The 19,576-nt window shown below is 39.4% G+C and overlaps 5 non-coding genes and 15 pseudogenes across 5 annotated transcripts; all 20 read right to left on the bottom strand.

The window, feature by feature from the left end:
* Positions 1 to 342: 342 nt before the first annotated feature.
* LOC127937622 (5S ribosomal RNA) lies at positions 343 to 461 on the bottom strand. The gene has a single exon (XR_008148409.1). It is a non-coding gene; the product is annotated as a 5S ribosomal RNA (ribosomal RNA).
* Positions 462 to 966: 505 nt separating this feature from the next.
* LOC127935960 (uncharacterized) lies at positions 967 to 1,086 on the bottom strand (annotated as a pseudogene).
* A 917-nt stretch (positions 1,087 to 2,003) lies between these two features.
* LOC127937621 (5S ribosomal RNA) lies at positions 2,004 to 2,122 on the bottom strand. The gene has a single exon (XR_008148408.1). It is a non-coding gene; the product is annotated as a 5S ribosomal RNA (ribosomal RNA).
* Positions 2,123 to 3,180: 1,058 nt separating this feature from the next.
* LOC127935959 (uncharacterized) lies at positions 3,181 to 3,300 on the bottom strand (annotated as a pseudogene).
* A 917-nt stretch (positions 3,301 to 4,217) lies between these two features.
* Positions 4,218 to 4,336, bottom strand: LOC127937620 (5S ribosomal RNA). Its single transcript, XR_008148407.1, has one exon. It is a non-coding gene; the product is annotated as a 5S ribosomal RNA (ribosomal RNA).
* Positions 4,337 to 5,394: 1,058 nt separating this feature from the next.
* LOC127936468 (uncharacterized) lies at positions 5,395 to 5,513 on the bottom strand (annotated as a pseudogene).
* Positions 5,514 to 6,292: 779 nt separating this feature from the next.
* On the bottom strand, positions 6,293 to 6,412 carry LOC127935958 (uncharacterized; annotated as a pseudogene).
* A 915-nt stretch (positions 6,413 to 7,327) lies between these two features.
* LOC127937619 (5S ribosomal RNA) lies at positions 7,328 to 7,446 on the bottom strand. The gene has a single exon (XR_008148406.1). It is a non-coding gene; the product is annotated as a 5S ribosomal RNA (ribosomal RNA).
* Positions 7,447 to 8,225: 779 nt separating this feature from the next.
* LOC127936165 (uncharacterized) lies at positions 8,226 to 8,344 on the bottom strand (annotated as a pseudogene).
* Positions 8,345 to 11,426: 3,082 nt separating this feature from the next.
* On the bottom strand, positions 11,427 to 11,545 carry LOC127936982 (uncharacterized; annotated as a pseudogene).
* Positions 11,546 to 12,473: 928 nt separating this feature from the next.
* Positions 12,474 to 12,592, bottom strand: LOC127936467 (uncharacterized; annotated as a pseudogene).
* A 503-nt stretch (positions 12,593 to 13,095) lies between these two features.
* On the bottom strand, positions 13,096 to 13,214 carry LOC127936164 (uncharacterized; annotated as a pseudogene).
* A 646-nt stretch (positions 13,215 to 13,860) lies between these two features.
* LOC127936466 (uncharacterized) lies at positions 13,861 to 13,979 on the bottom strand (annotated as a pseudogene).
* Positions 13,980 to 14,612: 633 nt separating this feature from the next.
* LOC127936465 (uncharacterized) lies at positions 14,613 to 14,731 on the bottom strand (annotated as a pseudogene).
* Positions 14,732 to 15,234: 503 nt separating this feature from the next.
* Positions 15,235 to 15,353, bottom strand: LOC127936162 (uncharacterized; annotated as a pseudogene).
* Positions 15,354 to 15,998: 645 nt separating this feature from the next.
* Positions 15,999 to 16,117, bottom strand: LOC127936463 (uncharacterized; annotated as a pseudogene).
* Positions 16,118 to 16,750: 633 nt separating this feature from the next.
* Positions 16,751 to 16,869, bottom strand: LOC127937618 (5S ribosomal RNA). Its single transcript, XR_008148405.1, has one exon. It is a non-coding gene; the product is annotated as a 5S ribosomal RNA (ribosomal RNA).
* Positions 16,870 to 17,650: 781 nt separating this feature from the next.
* On the bottom strand, positions 17,651 to 17,769 carry LOC127936981 (uncharacterized; annotated as a pseudogene).
* A 928-nt stretch (positions 17,770 to 18,697) lies between these two features.
* Positions 18,698 to 18,816, bottom strand: LOC127936462 (uncharacterized; annotated as a pseudogene).
* Positions 18,817 to 19,319: 503 nt separating this feature from the next.
* LOC127936161 (uncharacterized) lies at positions 19,320 to 19,438 on the bottom strand (annotated as a pseudogene).
* Positions 19,439 to 19,576: the final 138 nt, after the last annotated feature.

The raw sequence follows: 19,576 nt of genomic DNA, 5'->3' as shown, positions 1-19,576 counted from the left end.
CAGAGATCGGGCATTGACTCTATTTTTTGCCAAATTTATTATATACTAAGTGAAAAAATTCCAAAAGCTTAAAGCACCTGGTATTCCTTGGCGGTCTCTTATCCAAGTACTAACCAGACCTAAACTTGCTAAGATTCAGAGATCGGGCATTGACTCTTTTTTTTTTTTTGCAAGATTATTATATAATTCGTGAAAAATATCCAAAAATGTAAAGCACCTGATATTCCCAGGCAGTCTCCCATCCATGTACTAACCTGGCGCAAACCTGCTTATATTCAGAGATCGGGCATTGACTCTATTTTTTGGCAAAATTATTATATACTAAGTGAAAAATTTCAAAAAAGCTTACAGTACCTGGTATTCCCAGGCGGTCTCCCATCCAGGCACTAACCAGGCCCAAACCTGCTTAGCTTCCGAGATCAGACAAGATCGGGCATAGCCAGGCTGGTATGGCCATAAGCGAAGACTGCTGCAAAGAGAAGGCTATTTAAAGATCAGCCAATCTACTCGCCAGTACATTATAAAAGTAGGAAAGAAACCCCAAAAGCTTAAAGCACCTGCTATTCCTAGGCGGTCTCTCATCCAATTACTAACCTGGCCCAAACCTGCTTATATTCAGAGATCGGGCATTGACTCTATTTTTTGCCAAATTTATTATATACTAAGTGAAAAAATTCCAAAAGCTTAAAGCACCTGGTATTCCTTGGCGGTCTCTCATCCAAGTACTAACCAGACCTAAACCTGCTAAGATTCAGAGATCGGGCATTGACTCTTTTTTTTTTTTTTTTTTTTTGCAAGATTATTATATAATTCGTGAAAAATATCCAAAAATTTAAAGCACCTGATATTCCCAGGCAGTCTCCCATCCATGTACTAACCTGGCGCAAACCTGCTTATATTCAGAGATCGGGCATTGACTCTATTTTTTGGCAAAATTATTATATACTAAGTGAAAAATTTCAAAAAAGCTTACAGTACCTTGGTATTCCCAGGCGGTCTCCCATCCAGGCACTAACCAGGCCCAAACCTGCTTAGCTTCCGAGATCAGACAAGATCGGGCATAGCCAGGCTGGTATGGCCATAAGCGAAGACTGCTGCAAAGAGAAGGCTATTTAAAGATCAGCCAATCTACTCGCCAGTACATTATAAAAGTAGGAAAGAAACCCCAAAAGCTTAAAGCACCTGCTATTCCTAGGCGGTCTCTCATCCAATTACTAACCTGGCCCAAACCTGCTTATATTCAGAGATCGGGCATTGACTCTATTTTTTGCCAAATTTATTATATACTAAGTGAAAAAATTCCAAAAGCTTAAAGCACCTGGTATTCCTTGGCGGTCTCTCATCCAAGTACTAACCAGACCTAAACCTGCTAAGATTCAGAGATCGGGCATTGACTCTATTTTTTGCCAAATTTATTATATACTAAGTGAAAAAATTCCAAAAGCTTAAAGCACCTGGTATTCCTTGGCGGTCTATCATTCAAGTACTAACCAGACCTTAACCTGCTAAGATTCAGAGATCGGGCATTGACTTCTTCTTTTTTTTTTTTTTTTTGCCAGATTATTATATAATTCGTGAAAAATATCCAAAAATTTAAAGCACCTGGTATTCCCAGGCAGTCTCCCATCCATGTACTAACCTGGCCCAAACCTGCTTATATTCAGAGATCGGGCATTGACTCTATTTTTTGCCAAATTTATTATATACTAAGTGAAAAAATTCCAAAAGCTTAAAGCACCTGGTATTCCTTGGCGGTCTCTCATCCAAGTACTAACCAGACCTAAACTTGCTAAGATTCAGAGATCGGGCATTGACTCTTTTTTTTTTTTTGCAAGATTATTATATAATTCGTGAAAAATATCCAAAAATGTAAAGCACCTGATATTCCCAGGCAGTCTCCCATCCATGTACTAACCTGGCGCAAACCTGCTTATATTCAGAGATCGGGCATTGACTCTATTTTTTGGCAAAATTATTATATACTAAGTGAAAAATTTCAAAAAAGCTTACAGTACCTGGTATTCCCAGGCGGTCTCCCATCCAGGCACTAACCAGGCCCAAACCTGCTTAGCTTCCGAGATCAGACAAGATCGGGCATAGCCAGGCTGGTATGGCCATAAGCGAAGACTGCTGCAAAGAGAAGGCTATTTAAAGATCAGCCAATCTACTCGCCAGTACATTATAAAAGTAGGAAAGAAACCCCAAAAGCTTAAAGCACCTGCTATTCCTAGGCGGTCTCTCATCCAATTACTAACCTGGCCCAAACCTGCTTATATTCAGAGATCGGGCATTGACTCTATTTTTTGCCAAATTTATTATATACTAAGTGAAAAAATTCCAAAAGCTTAAAGCACCTGGTATTCCTTGGCGGTCTCTCATCCAAGTACTAACCAGACCTAAACCTGCTAAGATTCAGAGATCGGGCATTGACTCTTTTTTTTTTTTTTTTTTTTGCAAGATTATTATATAATTCGTGAAAAATATCCAAACATTTAAAGCACCTGGTATTCCCAGGCAGTCTCCCATCCATGTACTAACCTGGCGCAAACCTGCTTATATTCAGAGATCGGGCATTGACTCTATTTTTTGGCAAAATTATTATATACTAAGTGAAAAATTTCAAAAGCTTAAAGCACCTGGTATTCCTTGGCGGTCTCTCATCCAAGTACTAACTAGACCTAAACCTGCTAAAATTCAGAGATCGGGCATTGACTCTTTTTTTTTTTTTTGCAAGATTTTTATATAATTCGTGAAAAATATCCAAACATTTAAAGCACCTGGTATTCCCAGGCAGTCTCCCATCCATGTACTAACCTGGCGCAAACCTGCGTATATTCAGAGATCGGGCATTGACTCTATTTTTTGGCAAAATTATTATATACTAAGTGAAAAAATTCCAAAAGCTTAAAGCACCTGGTATTCCTTTGGCGGTCTCTCATCCAAGTACTAACCAGACCTAAACCTACTAAGATTCAGAGATCGGGCATTGACTCTTTTTTATTTTGTTGCAAGATTATTATATAATTCGTGAAAAATATCCAAACATTTAAAGCACCTGGTATTCCCAGGCAGTCTCCCATCCATGTACTAACCTGGCGCAAACCTGCTTATATTCAGAGATCGGGCATTGGCTCTATTTTTTGGCAAAATTATTATATACTAAGTGAAAAATTTCAAAAAAGCTTACAGTACCTTGGTATTCCCAGGCGGTCTCCCATCCAGGCACTAACCAGGCCCAAACCTGCTTAGCTTCCGAGATCAGACAAGATCGGGCATAGCCAGGCTGGTATGGCCATAAGCGAAGACTGCTGCAAAGAGAAGGCTATTTAAAGATCAGCCAATCTACTCGCCAGTACATTATAAAAGTAGGAAAGAAACCCCAAAAGCTTAAAGCACCTGCTATTCCTAGGCGGTCTCTCATCCAATTACTAACCTGGCCCAAACCTGCTTATATTCAGAGATCGGGCATTGACTCTATTTTTTGCCAAATTTATTATATACTAAGTGAAAAAATTCCAAAAGCTTAAAGCACCTGGTATTCCTTGGCGGTCTCTCATCCAAGTACTAACCAGACCTAAACCTGCTAAGATTCAGAGATCGGGCATTGACTCTATTTTTTGCCAAATTTATTATATACTAAGTGAAAAAATTCCAAAAGCTTAAAGCACCTGGTATTCCTTGGCGGTCTATCATTCAAGTACTAACCAGACCTTAACCTGCTAAGATTCAGAGATCGGGCATTGACTTCTTCTTTTTTTTTTTTTTTTTGCCAGATTATTATATAATTCGTGAAAAATATCCAAAAATTTAAAGCACCTGGTATTCCCAGGCAGTCTCCCATCCATGTACTAACCTGGCCCAAACCTGCTTATATTCAGAGATCGGGCATTGACTCTATTTTTTGCCAAATTTATTATATACTAAGTGAAAAAATTCCAAAAGCTTAAAGCACCTGGTATTCCTTGGCGGTCTCTCATCCAAGTACTAACCAGACCTAAACTTGCTAAGATTCAGAGATCGGGCATTGACTCTTTTTTTTTTTTTGCAAGATTATTATATAATTCGTGAAAAATATCCAAAAATGTAAAGCACCTGATATTCCCAGGCAGTCTCCCATCCATGTACTAACCTGGCGCAAACCTGCTTATATTCAGAGATCGGGCATTGACTCTATTTTTTGGCAAAATTATTATATACTAAGTGAAAAATTTCAAAAAAGCTTACAGTACCTGGTATTCCCAGGCGGTCTCCCATCCAGGCACTAACCAGGCCCAAACCTGCTTAGCTTCCGAGATCAGACAAGATCGGGCATAGCCAGGCTGGTATGGCCATAAGCGAAGACTGCTGCAAAGAGAAGGCTATTTAAAGATCAGCCAATCTACTCGCCAGTACATTATAAAAGTAGGAAAGAAACCCCAAAAGCTTAAAGCACCTGCTATTCCTAGGCGGTCTCTCATCCAATTACTAACCTGGCCCAAACCTGCTTATATTCAGAGATCGGGCATTGACTCTATTTTTTGCCAAATTTATTATATACTAAGTGAAAAAATTCCAAAAGCTTAAAGCACCTGGTATTCCTTGGCGGTCTCTCATCCAAGTACTAACCAGACCTAAACCTGCTAAGATTCAGAGATCGGGCATTGACTCTTTTTTTTTTTTTTTTTTTTGCAAGATTATTATATAATTCGTGAAAAATATCCAAACATTTAAAGCACCTGGTATTCCCAGGCAGTCTCCCATCCATGTACTAACCTGGCGCAAACCTGCTTATATTCAGAGATCGGGCATTGACTCTATTTTTTGGCAAAATTATTATATACTAAGTGAAAAATTTCAAAAGCTTAAAGCACCTGGTATTCCTTGGCGGTCTCTCATCCAAGTACTAACTAGACCTAAACCTGCTAAAATTCAGAGATCGGGCATTGACTCTTTTTTTTTTTTTTGCAAGATTTTTATATAATTCGTGAAAAATATCCAAACATTTAAAGCACCTGGTATTCCCAGGCAGTCTCCCATCCATGTACTAACCTGGCGCAAACCTGCGTATATTCAGAGATCGGGCATTGACTCTATTTTTTGGCAAAATTATTATATACTAAGTGAAAAAATTCCAAAAGCTTAAAGCACCTGGTATTCCTTTGGCGGTCTCTCATCCAAGTACTAACCAGACCTAAACCTACTAAGATTCAGAGATCGGGCATTGACTCTTTTTTATTTTGTTGCAAGATTATTATATAATTCGTGAAAAATATCCAAACATTTAAAGCACCTGGTATTCCCAGGCAGTCTCCCATCCATGTACTAACCTGGCGCAAACCTGCTTATATTCAGAGATCGGGCATTGGCTCTATTTTTTGGCAAAATTATTATATACTAAGTGAAAAATTTCAAAAAAGCTTAGAGTACCTGGTATTCCCAGGCGGTCTCCCATCCAGGCACTAACCAGGCCCAAACCTGCTTAGCTTACGAGATCAGACAAGATCGGGCATAGCCAGGCTGGTATGGCCATAAGCGAAGACTGCTGCAAAGAGAAGGCTATTTAAAGATCAGCCAATCTACTCGCCAGTACATTATAAAAGTAGGAAAGAAACCCCAAAAGCTTAAAGCACCTGCTATTCCTAGGCGGTCTCTCATCCAATTACTAACCTGGCCCAAACCTGCTTATATTCAGAGATCGGGCATTGACTCTATTTTTTGCCAAATTTATTATATACTAAGTGAAAAAATTCCAAAAGCTTAAAGCACCTGGTATTCCTTGGCGGTCTCTCATCCAAGTACTAACCAGACCTAAACCTGCTAAGATTCAGAGATCGGGCATTGACTTCTTCTTTTTTTTTTTTTTTGCAAGATTATTATATAATTCGTGAAAAATATCCAAAAATTTAAAGCACCTGGTATTCCCAGGCAGTCTCCCATCCATGTACTAACCTGGCCCAAACCTGCTTATATTCAGAGATCGGGCATTGACTCTATTTTTTGCCAAATTTATTATATACTAAGTGAAAAAATTCCAAAAGCTTAAAGCACCTGGTATTCCTTGGCGGTCTCTCATCCAAGTACTAACCAGACCTAAACCTGCTAAGATTCAGAGATCGGGCATTGACTCTTTTTTTTTTTTTGCAAGATTATTATATAATTCGTGAAAAATATCCAAAAATTTAAAGCACCTGATATTCCCAGGCAGTCTCCCATCCATGTACTAACCTGGCGCAAACCTGCTTATATTCAGAGATCGGGCATTGACTCTATTTTTTGGCAAAATTATTATATACTAAGTGAAAAATTTCAAAAAAGCTTACAGTACCTTGGTATTCCCAGGCGGTCTCCCATCCAGGCACTAACCAGGCCCAAACCTGCTTAGCTTCCGAGATCAGACAAGATCGGGCATAGCCAGGCTGGTATGGCCATAAGCGAAGACTGCTGCAAAGAGAAGGCTATTTAAAGATCAGCCAATCTACTCGCCAGTACATTATAAAAGTAGGAAAGAAACCCCAAAAGCTTAAAGCACCTGCTATTCCTAGGCGGTCTCTCATCCAATTACTAACCTGGCCCAAACCTGCTTATATTCAGAGATCGGGCATTGACTCTATTTTTTGCCAAATTTATTATATACTAAGTGAAAAAATTCCAAAAGCTTAAAGCACCTGGTATTCCTTGGCGGTCTCTCATCCAAGTACTAACCAGACCTAAACCTGCTAAGATTCAGAGATCGGGCATTGACTCTATTTTTTGCCAAATTTATTATATACTAAGTGAAAAAATTCCAAAAGCTTAAAGCACCTGGTATTCCTTGGCGGTCTATCATTCAAGTACTAACCAGACCTTAACCTGCTAAGATTCAGAGATCGGGCATTGACTTCTTCTTTTTTTTTTTTTTTGCCAGATTATTATATAATTCGTGAAAAATATCCAAAAATTTAAAGCACCTGGTATTCCCAGGCAGTCTCCCATCCATGTACTAACCTGGCCCAAACCTGCTTATATTCAGAGATCGGGCATTGACTCTATTTTTTGCCAAATTTATTATATACTAAGTGAAAAAATTCCAAAAGCTTAAAGCACCTGGTATTCCTTGGCGGTCTCTCATCCAAGTACTAACCAGACCTAAACTTGCTAAGATTCAGAGATCGGGCATTGACTCTTTTTTTTTTTTTGCAAGATTATTATATAATTCGTGAAAAATATCCAAAAATTTAAAGCACCTGATATTCCCAGGCAGTCTCCCATCCATGTACTAACCTGGCGCAAACCTGCTTATATTCAGAGATCGGGCATTGACTCTATTTTTTGGCAAAATTATTATATACTAAGTGAAAAATTTCAAAAAAGCTTACAGTACCTGGTATTCCCAGGCGGTCTCCCATCCAGGCACTAACCAGGCCCAAACCTGCTTAGCTTCCGAGATCAGACAAGATCGGGCATAGCCAGGCTGGTATGGCCATAAGCGAAGACTGCTGCAAAGAGAAGGCTATTTAAAGATCAGCCAATCTACTCGCCAGTACATTATAAAAGTAGGAAAGAAACCCCAAAAGCTTAAAGCACCTGCTATTCCTAGGCGGTCTCTCATCCAATTACTAACCTGGCCCAAACCTGCTTATATTCAGAGATCGGGCATTGACTCTATTTTTTGCCAAATTTATTATATACTAAGTGAAAAAATTCCAAAAGCTTAAAGCACCTGGTATTCCTTGGCGGTCTCTCATCCAAGTACTAACCAGACCTAAACCTGCTAAGATTCAGAGATCGGGCATTGACTCTTTTTTTTTTTTTTTTTTGCAAGATTATTATATAATTCGTGAAAAATATCCAAACATTTAAAGCACCTGGTATTCCCAGGCAGTCTCCCATCCATGTACTAACCTGGCGCAAACCTGCTTATATTCAGAGATCGGGCATTGACTCTATTTTTTGGCAAAATTATTATATACTAAGTGAAAAATTTCAAAAGCTTAAAGCACCTGGTATTCCTTGGCGGTCTCTCATCCAAGTACTAACTAGACCTAAACCTGCTAAAATTCAGAGATCGGGCATTGACTCTTTTTTTTTTTTTTTGCAAGATTTTTATATAATTCGTGAAAAATATCCAAACATTTAAAGCACCTGGTATTCCCAGGCAGTCTCCCATCCATGTACTAACCTGGCGCAAACCTGCGTATATTCAGAGATCGGGCATTGACTCTATTTTTTGGCAAAATTATTATATACTAAGTGAAAAATTTCAAAAAAGCTTACAGTACCTGGCATTCCCAGGCGGTCTCCCATCCAGGCACTAACCAGGCCCAAACCTGCTTAGCTTACGAGATCAGACAAGATCGGGCATAGCCAGGCTGGTATGGCCATAAGCGAAGACTGCTGCAAAGAGAAGGCTATTTAAAGATCAGCCAATCTACTCGCCAGTACATTATAAAAGTAGGAAAGAAACCCCAAAAGCTTAAAGCACCTGGTATTCCTAGGCGGTCTCTCATCCAAGTACTAACCAGACCTAAACCTGCTAAGATTCAGAGATCGGGCATTGACTCTATTTATTTTTTTTTTTTGCAAGATTATTATATAATTTGTGAAAAATATCCAAAAATTTAAAGCACCTGGTATTCCCAGGCAGTCTCCCATCCATGTACTAACCTGGCCCAAACCTGCTTATATTCAGAGATCGGGCACTGACTCTATTTTTTGCCAAATTTATTATATACTAAGTGAAAAAATTCCAAAAGCTTAAAGCACCTGGTATTCCTTGGCGGTCTCTCATCCAAGTACTAACCAGACCTAAACCTGCTAAGATTCAGAGATCAGGCATTGACTCTTTTTTTTTTTTTTTTTTGCAAGATTATTATATAATTCGTGAAAAATATCCAAAAATTTAAAGCACCTGATATTCCCAGGCAGTCTCCCATCCATGTACTAACCTGGCGCAAATCTGCTTATATTCAGAGATCGGGCATTGACTCTATTTTTTGGCAAAATTATTATATACTAAGTGAAAAATTTCAAAAAAGCTTACAGTACCTGGTATTCCCAGGCGGTCTCCCATCCAGGCACTAACCAGGCCCAAACCTGTGTAAGGGAAACAGGTCAATTTAGCTCAAAGGGAATCATTTAAGATTTTAAAGGGAATTTGAACAGAATCACTGTTTCACGGCTGTTCACGGAGACGCGCCTGCGGTTCAGTGAACGAGCCGTTTAACATCAAATCTGCGCTGGATACTAATATCCAAACTATAGTGAAAACACTATTAATTAGCACAGTAACAAGATCGGCAGTTTAAGACATTAACTTGTAAGCACAAAACACAAGATACTTCTCTTTTCAATATGAATAAGGCTTTATTAGATAAATCTAAGACATATAAACTAATCTAACATATAAACGCACGCACACACACATTCACACAAGTTGCAGGAAGGTCGAAAGTTAGGGAAAGATGAGTTTAAGAGAATGGAAATATGGAATCCCAAGTTAACAGCAATACGTTAAATTGCATAGACATGAACAACCATCAATCACGTAATTAGCGCTCGCATTGAGTTCCTCAATGGGGTTAAAATTATATTAGATACACCAGCACAACAAATATCTGGGAATACGTTGCCTTCGTTTGCTGTGAAAGGGACTCCAGTTGAAAGGGGTATCCCGGTGTCGCTGATTGGCTGGAAGTTCAGTTGGCTGAAGTGACGTCTTGGGGAGCCCGTGCTTGGGCGTTGGCTGAAGCTGGAGTTGTGTGGCTGGTCGGAGTTCAAACGCGCAGACGAGGTCGACGTTACAAAACTTAACTCAGAACACGAAACTCTCAAACGGAAAAGAAAAGAAATAAAGTTTGACGAGACTAGGTTGTGTTCCTTCTCATTGTGGCATAAGTAGCAGCAGGCAGGCACGCTGGAACCGCGCTCAAAGAACAATGACGACTAACCGCATGGCTAGATGCTTATAGCTAAAGCTAGGTAGCAAAGCTACACGCTAAAAGCTAAGAGCAGGCATGACTGATAGCACGAGCAAGGCTGGAACTAAAAGCCGACATGGCTAATAGCAGCAGCTAGACTAGAACTAAAGGCAAAATTTCATGGGATCCAAAGTATTTAAAACTTCCTTGTTGGCCACCCCTCAAATGTTGCCTTGACCAATCAGATATGTTCTTGGGGTGGGTATCATAAATCATTTGTTTATCTTACCAAGCATGTGGTTCTTGCCTCACAGGGTCTAATTTTGGACATGATTCCTATAACATGATTATGATATATTTTACAAATAAATGATTGTCAGGACAATATCAAGCAAGAAAATGTGATTATTTGAATACTAGACATGACTAGGTATCCTATAGTTATCAAAAGACATAATCAATAAGTGATTATACATGATAGTCAAATGTGTGGGTTACACATAAATTAATATGGAGTTAAGCAACGGAATGATTCATTCATAAGTCTTTTTTGAGTTCATTCTGGTCCATATATAATGTATAAAAAGGGTTTCTTTGCCATTCTCTGGCAAAGGACTTTTCTGTGAAGACAAAGGTTTAAAGCCCTTCCCCCTTAGGAATTTCAGTCTGGTTTCACTGGCTGGGGGGGGAAGTCAATGCAAGTATTTAACTTGATCTCCTGGGTTTACATGTGATGTCCAGCGTTGCATTCCAATCACGAACAATAAATTTGACAATCTCTTCTTCGAATTAAAATTGTCAATAATTGTTCTATTGGTGTTAATGTTGAAAGCTGTTGTGTGAACAAGTTGGTTGGTTGGTTATCTTGCTTGGTTCTTGTGGCACTAGAACTGATTTATGACTTCCTGAGGAATTCAGCTCATGTTTCAATGCACACAGCTCTGATAGACTCTTTGATTTGTCTGATTTGACTCATTTCTGCTACACCTGCTTAGCTTCCGAGATCAGACAAGATCGGGCATAGCCAGGCTGGTATGGCCATAAGCGAAGACTGCTGCAAAGAGAAGGCTATTTAAAGATCAGCCAATCTACTCGCCAGTACATTATAAAAGTAGGAAAGAAACCCCAAAATCTTAAAGCACCTGGTATTCCTAGGCGGTCTCTCATCCAATTACTAACCTGGCCCAAACCTGCTTATATTCAGAGATCGGGCATTGACTCTATTTTTTGCCAAATTTATTATATACTAAGTGAAAAAATTCCAAAAGCTTAAAGCACCTGGTATTCCTTGGCGGTCTCTCATCCAAGTACTAACCAGACCCAAACCTGCTAAGATTCAGAGATCGGGCATTGACTCTTTTTTTTTTTTTTTTTTTTTTGCAAGATTATTATATAATTCGTGAAAAATATCCAAACATTTAAAGCACCTGGTATTCCCAGGCAGTCTCCCATCCATGTACTAACCTGGCGCAAACCTGCTCATATTCAGAGATCGGGCATTGACTCTATTTTTTGGCAAAATTATTATATACTAAGTGAAAAATTTCTAAAAACTTAGAGTACCTGGTATTCCCAGGCGGTCTCCCATCCAGGCACTAACCAGGCCCAAACCTGCTTAGCTTACGAGATCAGACAAGATCGGGCATAGCCAGGCTGGTATGGCCATAAGCGAAGACTGCTGCAAAGAGAAGGCTATTTAAAGATCAGCCAATCTACTCGCCAGTACATTATAAGAGTAGGAAAGAAACCCCAAAAGCTTAAAGCACCTGGTATTCCTAGGCGGTCTCTCATCCAAGTACTAACAAGACCTAAACCTGCTAAGATTCAGAGATCGGGCATTGACTCTATTTTTTTTTTTTTGCAAGATTATTATATAATTTGTGAAAAATATCCAAAAATTTAAAGCACCTGGTATTCCCAGGCAGTCTCCCATCCATGTACTAACCTGGCCCAAACCTGCTTATATTCAGAGATCGGGCACTGACTCTATTTTTTGCCAAATTTATTATATACTAAGTGAAAAAATTCCAAAAGCTTAAAGCACCTGGTATTCCTTGGCGGTCTCTCATCCAAGTACTAACCAGACCTAAACCTGCTAAGATTCAGAGATCGGGCATTGACTCTTTTTTTTTTTTTTTGCCAGATTATTATATAATTCGTGAAAAATATCCAAAAATTTAAAGCACCTGGTATTCCCAGGCAGTCTCCCATCCATGTACTAACCTGGCCCAAACCTGCTTATATTCAGAGATCGGGCATTGACTCTATTTTTTGCCAAATTTATTATATACTAAGTAAAAAAATTCCAAAAGCTTAAAGCACCTGGTATTCCTTGGCGGTCTCTCATCCAAGTACTAACCAGACCTAAACCTGCTAAGATTCAGAGATCGGGCATTGACTCTTTTTTTTTTTTTTTTTTTTTTTTGCAAGATTATTATATAATTCATGAAAAATATCCAAACATTTAAAGCACCTGGTATTCCCAGGCAGTCTCCCATCCATGTACTAACCTGGCGCAAACCTGCTTATATTCAGAGATCGGGCATTGACTCTATTTTTTGGCAAAATTATTATATACTAAGTGAAAAATTTCAAAAAAGCTTAGAGTACCTGGTATTCCCAGGCGGTCTCCCATCCAGGCACTAACCAGGCCCAAACCTGCTTAGCTTACGAGATCAGACAAGATCGGGCATAGCCAGGCTGGTATGGCCATAAGCGAAGACTGCTGCAAAGAGAAGGCTATTTAAAGATCAGCCAATCTACTCGCCAGTACATTATAAAAGTAGGAAAGAAACCCCAAAAGCTTAAAGCACCTGGTATTCCTAGGCGGTCTCTCATCCAAGTACTAACCTGGCCCAAACCTGCTTATATTCAGAGATCGGGCATTGACTTCTTCTTTTTTTTTTTTTTTGCAAGATTATTATATAATTCGTGAAAAATATCCAAAAATTTAAAGCACCTGGTATTCCCAGGCAGTCTCCCATCCATGTACTAACCTGGCCCAAACCTGCTTATATTCAGAGATCGGGCATTGACTCTATTTTTTGCCAAATTTATTATATACTAAGTGAAAAAATTCCAAAAGCTTAAAGCACCTGGTATTCCTTGGCGGTCTCTCATCCAAGTACTAACCAGACCTAAACCTGCTAAGATTCAGAGATCGGGCATTGACTCTATTTTTTGGCAAAATTATTATATACTAAGTGAAAAATTTCAAAAAAGCTTACAGTACCTGGCATTCCCAGGCGGTCTCCCATCCAGGCACTAACCAGGCCCAAACCTGCTTAGCTTACGAGATCAGACAAGATCGGGCATAGCCAGGCTGGTATGGCCATAAGCAAAGACTGCTGCAAAGAGAAGGCTATTTAAAGATCAGCCAATCTACTCGCCAGTACATTATAAAAGTAGGAAAGAAACCCCAAAAGCTTAAAGCACCTGGTATTCCTAGGCGGTCTCTCATCCAAGTACTAACCAGACCTAAACCTGCTAAGATTCAGAGATCGGGCATTGACTCTATTTATTTTTTTTTTTGCAAGATTATTATATAATTTGTGAAAAATATCCAAAAATTTAAAGCACCTGGTATTCCCAGGCAGTCTCCCATCCATGTACTAACCTGGCCCAAACCTGCTTATATTCAGAGATCGGGCACTGACTCTATTTTTTGCCAAATTTATTATATACTAAGTGAAAAAATTCCAAAAGCTTAAAGCACCTGGTATTCCTTGGCGGTCTCTCATCCAAGTACTAACCAGACCTAAACCTGCTAAGATTCAGAGATCGGGCATTGACTCTTTTTTTTTTTTTTTTTTGCAAGATTATTATATAATTCGTGAAAAATATCCAAAAATTTAAAGCACCTGGTATTCCCAGGCAGTCTCCCATCCATGTACTAACCTGGCGCAAACCTGCTTATATTCAGAGATCGGGCATTGACTCTATTTTTTGGCAAAATTATTATATACTAAGTGAAAAATTTCAAAAAAGCTTAGAGTACCTGGTATTCCCAGGCGGTCTCCCATCCAGGCACTAACCAGGCCCAAACCTGCTTAGCTTACGAGATCAGACAAGATCGGGCATAGCCAGGCTGGTATGGCCATAAGCGAAGACTGCTGCAAAGAGAAGGCTATTTAAAGATCAGCCAATCTACTCGCCAGTACATTATAAAAGTAGGAAAGAAACCCCAAAAGCTTAAAGCACCTGCTATTCCTAGGCGGTCTCTCATCCAATTACTAACCTGGCCCAAACCTGCTTATATTCAGAGATCGGGCATTGACTCTATTTTTTGCCAAATTTATTATATACTAAGTGAAAAAATTCCAAAAGCTTAAAGCACCTGGTATTCCCAGGCAATCTCCCATCCATGTACTAACCTGGCCCAAACCTGCTTATATTCAGAGATCGGGCATTGACTCTATTTTTTGCCAAATTTATTATATACTAAGTGAAAAAATTCCAAAAGCTTAAAGCACCTGGTATTCCTTGGCGGTCTCTCATCCAAGTACTAACCAGACCTAAACCTGCTAAGATTCAGAGATCGGGCATTGACTCTTTTTTTTTTTTTGCAAGATTATTATATAATTCGTGAAAAATATCCAAAAATTTAAAGCACCTGATATTCCCAGGCAGTCTCCCATCCATGTACTAACCTGGCGCAAACCTGCTTATATTCAGAGATCGGGCATTGACTCTATTTTTTGGCAAAATTATTATATACTAAGTGAAAAATTTCAAAAAAGCTTAGAGTACCTGGTATTCCCAGGCGGTCTCCCATCCAGGCACTAACCAGGCCCAAACCTGCTTAGCTTACGAGATCAGACAAGATCGGGCATAGCCAGGCTGGTATGGCCATAAGCGAAGACTGCTGCAAAGAGAAGGCTATTTAAAGATCAGCCAATCTACTCGCCAGTACATTATAAAAGTAGGAAAGAAACCCCAAAAGCTTAAAGCACCTGGTATTCCTAGGCGGTCTCTCATCCAAGTACTAACCTGGCCCAAACCTGCTTATATTCAGAGATCGGGCATTGACTTCTTCTTTTTTTTTTTTTTTGCAAGATTATTATATAATTCGTGAAAAATATCCAAAAATTTAAAGCACCTGGTATTCCCAGGCAGTCTCCCATCCATGTACTAACCTGGCCCAAACCTGCTTATATTCAGAGATCGGGCATTGACTCTATTTTTTGCCAAATTTATTATATACTAAGTGAAAAAATTCCAAAAGCTTAAAGCACCTGGTATTCCTTGGCGGTCTCTCATCCAAGTACTAACCAGACCTAAACCTGCTAAGATTCAGAGATCGGGCATTGACTCTATTTTTTGGCAAAATTATTATATACTAAGTGAAAAATTTCAAAAAAGCTTACAGTACCTGGCATTCCCAGGCGGTCTCCCATCCAGGCACTAACCAGGCCCAAACCTGCTTAGCTTACGAGATCAGACAAGATCGGGCATAGCCAGGCTGGTATGGCCATAAGCAAAGACTGCTGCAAAGAGAAGGCTATTTAAAGATCAGCCAATCTACTCGCCAGTACATTATAAAAGTAGGAAAGAAACCCCAAAAGCTTAAAGCACCTGGTATTCCTAGGCGGTCTCTCATCCAAGTACTAACCAGACCTAAACCTGCTAAGATTCAGAGATCGGGCATTGACTCTATTTATTTTTTTTTTTGCAAGATTATTATATAATTTGTGAAAAATATCCAAAAATTTAAAGCACCTGGTATTCCCAGGCAGTCTCCCATCCATGTACTAACCTGGCCCAAACCTGCTTATATTCAGAGATCGGGCACTGACTCTATTTTTTGCCAAATTTATTATATACTAAGTGAAAAAATTCCAAAAGCTTAAAGCACCTGGTATTCCTTGGCGGTCTCTCATCCAAGTACTAACCAGACCTAAACCTGCTAAGATTCAGAGATCGGGCATTGACTCTTTTTTTTTTTTTTTTTGCAAGATTATTATATAATTCGTGAAAAATATCCAAAAATTTAAAGCACCTGGTATTCCCAGGCAGTCTCCCATCCATGTACTAACCTGGCGCAAACCTGCTTATATTCAGAGATCGGGCATTGACTCTATTTTTTGGCAAAATTATTATATACTAAGTGAAAAATTTCAAAAAAGCTTAGAGTACCTGGTATTCCCAGGCGGTCTCCCATCCAGGCACTAACCAGGCCCAAACCTGCTTAGCTTACGAGATCAGACAAGATCGGGCATAGCCAGGCTGGTATGGCCATAAGCGAAGACTGCTGCAAAGAGAAGGCTATTTAAAGATCAGCCAATCTACTCGCCAGTACATTATAAAAGTAGGAAAGAAACCCCAAAAGCTTAAAGCACCTGCTATTCCTAGGCGGTCTCTCATCCAATTACTAACCTGGCCCAAACCTGCTTATATTCAGAGATCGGGCATTGACTCTATTTTTTGCCAAATTTATTATATACTAAGTGAAAAAATTCCAAAAGCTTAAAGCACCTGGTATTCCCAGGCAGTCTCCCATCCATGTACTAACCTGGCCCAAACCTGCTTATATTCAGAGATCGGGCATTGACTCTATTTTTTGCCAAATTTATTATATACTAAGTGAAAAAATTCCAAAAGCTTAAAGCACCTGGTATTCCTTGGCGGTCTCTCATCCAAGTACTAACCAGACCTAAACCTGCTAAGATTCAGAGATCGGGCATTGACTCTTTTTTTTTTTTTGCAAGATTATTATATAATTCGTGAAAAATATCCAAAAATTTAAAGCACCTGATATTCCCAGGCAGTCTCCCATCCATGTACTAACCTGGCGCAAACCTGCTTATATTCAGAGATCGGGCATTGACTCTATTTTTTGGCAAAATTATTATATACTAAGTGAAAAATTTCAAAAAAGCTTACAGTACCTGGTATTCCCAGGCGGTCTCCCATCCAGGCACTAACCAGGCCCAAACCTGCTTAGCTTCCGAGATCAGACAAGATCGGGCATAGCCAGGCTGGTATGGCCATAAGCGAAGACTGCTGCAAAGAGAAGGCTATTTAAAGATCAGCCAATCTACTCGCCAGTACATTATAAAAGTAGGAAAGAAACCCCAAAAGCTTAAAGCACCTGCTTTTCCTAGGCGGTCTCTCATCCAATTACTAACCTGGCCCAAACCTGCTTATATTCAGAGATCGGGCATTGACTCTATTTTTTGCCAAATTTATTATATACTAAGTGAAAAAATTCCAAAAGCTTAAAGCACCTGGTATTCCTTGGCGGTCTCTCATCCAAGTACTAACCAGACCTAAACCTGCTAAGATTCAGAGATCGGGCATTGACTCTTTTTTTTTTTTTTTTTTTTTTGCAAGATTATTATATAATTCGTGAAAAATATCCAAACATTTAAAGCACCTGGTATTCCCAGGCAGTCTCCCATCCATGTACTAACCTGGCGCAAACCTGCTTATATTCAGAGATCGGGCATTGACTCTATTTTTTGGCAAAATTATTATATACTAAGTGAAAAATTTCAAAAGCTTAAAGCACCTGGTATTCCTTGGCGGTCTCTCATCCAAGTACTAACTAGACCTAAACCTGCTAAAATTCAGAGATCGGGCATTGACTCTTTTTTTTTTTTTTGCAAGATTTTTATATAATTCGTGAAAAATATCCAAACATTTAAAGCACCTGGTATTCCCAGGCAGTCTCCCATCCATGTACTAACCTGGCGCAAACCTGCTCATATTCAGAGATCGGGCATTGACTCTATTTTTTGGCAAAATTATTATATACTAAGTGAAAAATTTCTAAAAACTTAGAGTACCTGGTATTCCCAGGCGGTCTCCCATCCAGGCACTAACCAGGCCCAAACCTGCTTAGCTTACGAGATCAGACAAGATCGGGCATAGCCAGGCTGGTATGGCCATAAGCGAAGACTGCTGCAAAGAGAAGGCTATTTAAAGATCAGCCAATCTACTCGCCAGTACATTATAAGAGTAGGAAAGAAACCCCAAAAGCTTAAAGCACCTGGTATTCCTAGGCGGTCTCTCATCCAAGTACTAACAAGACCTAAACCTGCTAAGATTCAGAGATCGGGCATTGACTCTATTTTTTTTTTTTTGCAAGATTATTATATAATTTGTGAAAAATATCCAAAAATTTAAAGCACCTGGTATTCCCAGGCAGTCTCCCATCCATGTACTAACCTGGCCCAAACCTGCTTATATTCAGAGATCGGGCACTGACTCTATTTTTTGCCAAATTTATTATATACTAAGTGAAAAAATTCCAAAAGCTTAAAGCACCTGGTATTCCTTGGCGGTCTCTCATCCAAGTACTAACCAGACCTAAACCTGCTAAGATTCAGAGATCGGGCATTGACTCTTTTTTTTTTTTTTTTGCCAGATTATTATATAATTCGTGAAAAATATCCAAAAATTTAAAGCACCTGGTATTCCCAGGCAGTCTCCCATCCATGTACTAACCTGGCCCAAACCTGCTTATATTCAGAGATCGGGCATTGACTCTATTTTTTGCCAAATTTATTATATACTAAGTAAAAAAATTCCAAAAGCTTAAAGCACCTGGTATTCCTTGGCGGTCTCTCATCCAAGTACTAACCAGACCTAAACCTGCTAAGATTCAGAGATCGGGCATTGACTCTTTTTTTTTTTTTTTTTTTTTTTGCAAGATTATTATATAATTCATGAAAAATATCCAAACATTTAAAGCACCTGGTATTCCCAGGCAGTCTCCCATCCATGTACTAACCTGGCGCAAACCTGCTTATATTCAGAGATCGGGCATTGACTCTATTTTTTGGCAAAATTATTATATACTAAGTGAAAAATTTCAAAAAAGCTTAGAGTACCTGGTATTCCCAGGCGGTCTCCCATCCAGGCACTAACCAGGCCCAAACCTGCTTAGCTTACGAGATCAGACAAGATCGGGCATAGCCAGGCTGGTATGGCCATAAGCGAAGACTGCTGCAAAGAGAAGGCTATTTAAAGATCAGCCAATCTACTCGCCAGTACATTATAAAAGTAGGAAAGAAACCCCAAAAGCTTAAAGCACCTGGTATTCCTAGGCGGTCTCTCATCCAAGTACTAACCTGGCCCAAACCTGCTTATATTCAGAGATCGGGCATTGACTTCTTCTTTTTTTTTTTTTTTGCAAGATTATTATATAATTCGTGAAAAATATCCAAAAATTTAAAGCACCTGGTATTCCCAGGCAGTCTCCCATCCATGTACTAACCTGGCCCAAACCTGCTTATATTCAGAGATCGGGCATTGACTCTATTTTTTGCCAAATTTATTATATACTAAATGAAAAAATTCCAAAAGCTTAAAGCACCTGGTATTCCTTGGCGGTCTCTCATCCAAGTACTAACCAGACCTAAACCTGCTAAGATTCAGAGATCGGGCATTGACTTTATTTTTTGGCAAAATTATTATATACTAAGTGAAAAATTTCAAAAAAGCTTACAGTACCTGGCATTCCCAGGCGGTCTCCCATCCAGGCACTAACCAGGCCCAAACCTGCTTAGCTTACGAGATCAGACAAGATCGGGCATAGCCAGGCTGGTATGGCCATAAGCAAAGACTGCTGCAAAGAGAAGGCTATTTAAAGATCAGCCAATCTACTCGCCAGTACATTATAAAAGTAGGAAAGAAACCCCAAAAGCTTAAAGCACCTGGTATTCCTAGGCGGTCTCTCATCCAAGTACTAACCAGAC

This window comes from Carassius gibelio, chromosome A19, assembly GCF_023724105.1.
Source record: "Carassius gibelio isolate Cgi1373 ecotype wild population from Czech Republic chromosome A19, carGib1.2-hapl.c, whole genome shotgun sequence".
NCBI classification, from domain to species: Eukaryota; Metazoa; Chordata; class Actinopteri; order Cypriniformes; family Cyprinidae; genus Carassius; species Carassius gibelio.
The sequence above is the reverse complement of the archived record's forward strand: the minus strand, read 5'-3'. Positions and strand labels throughout refer to the sequence as shown.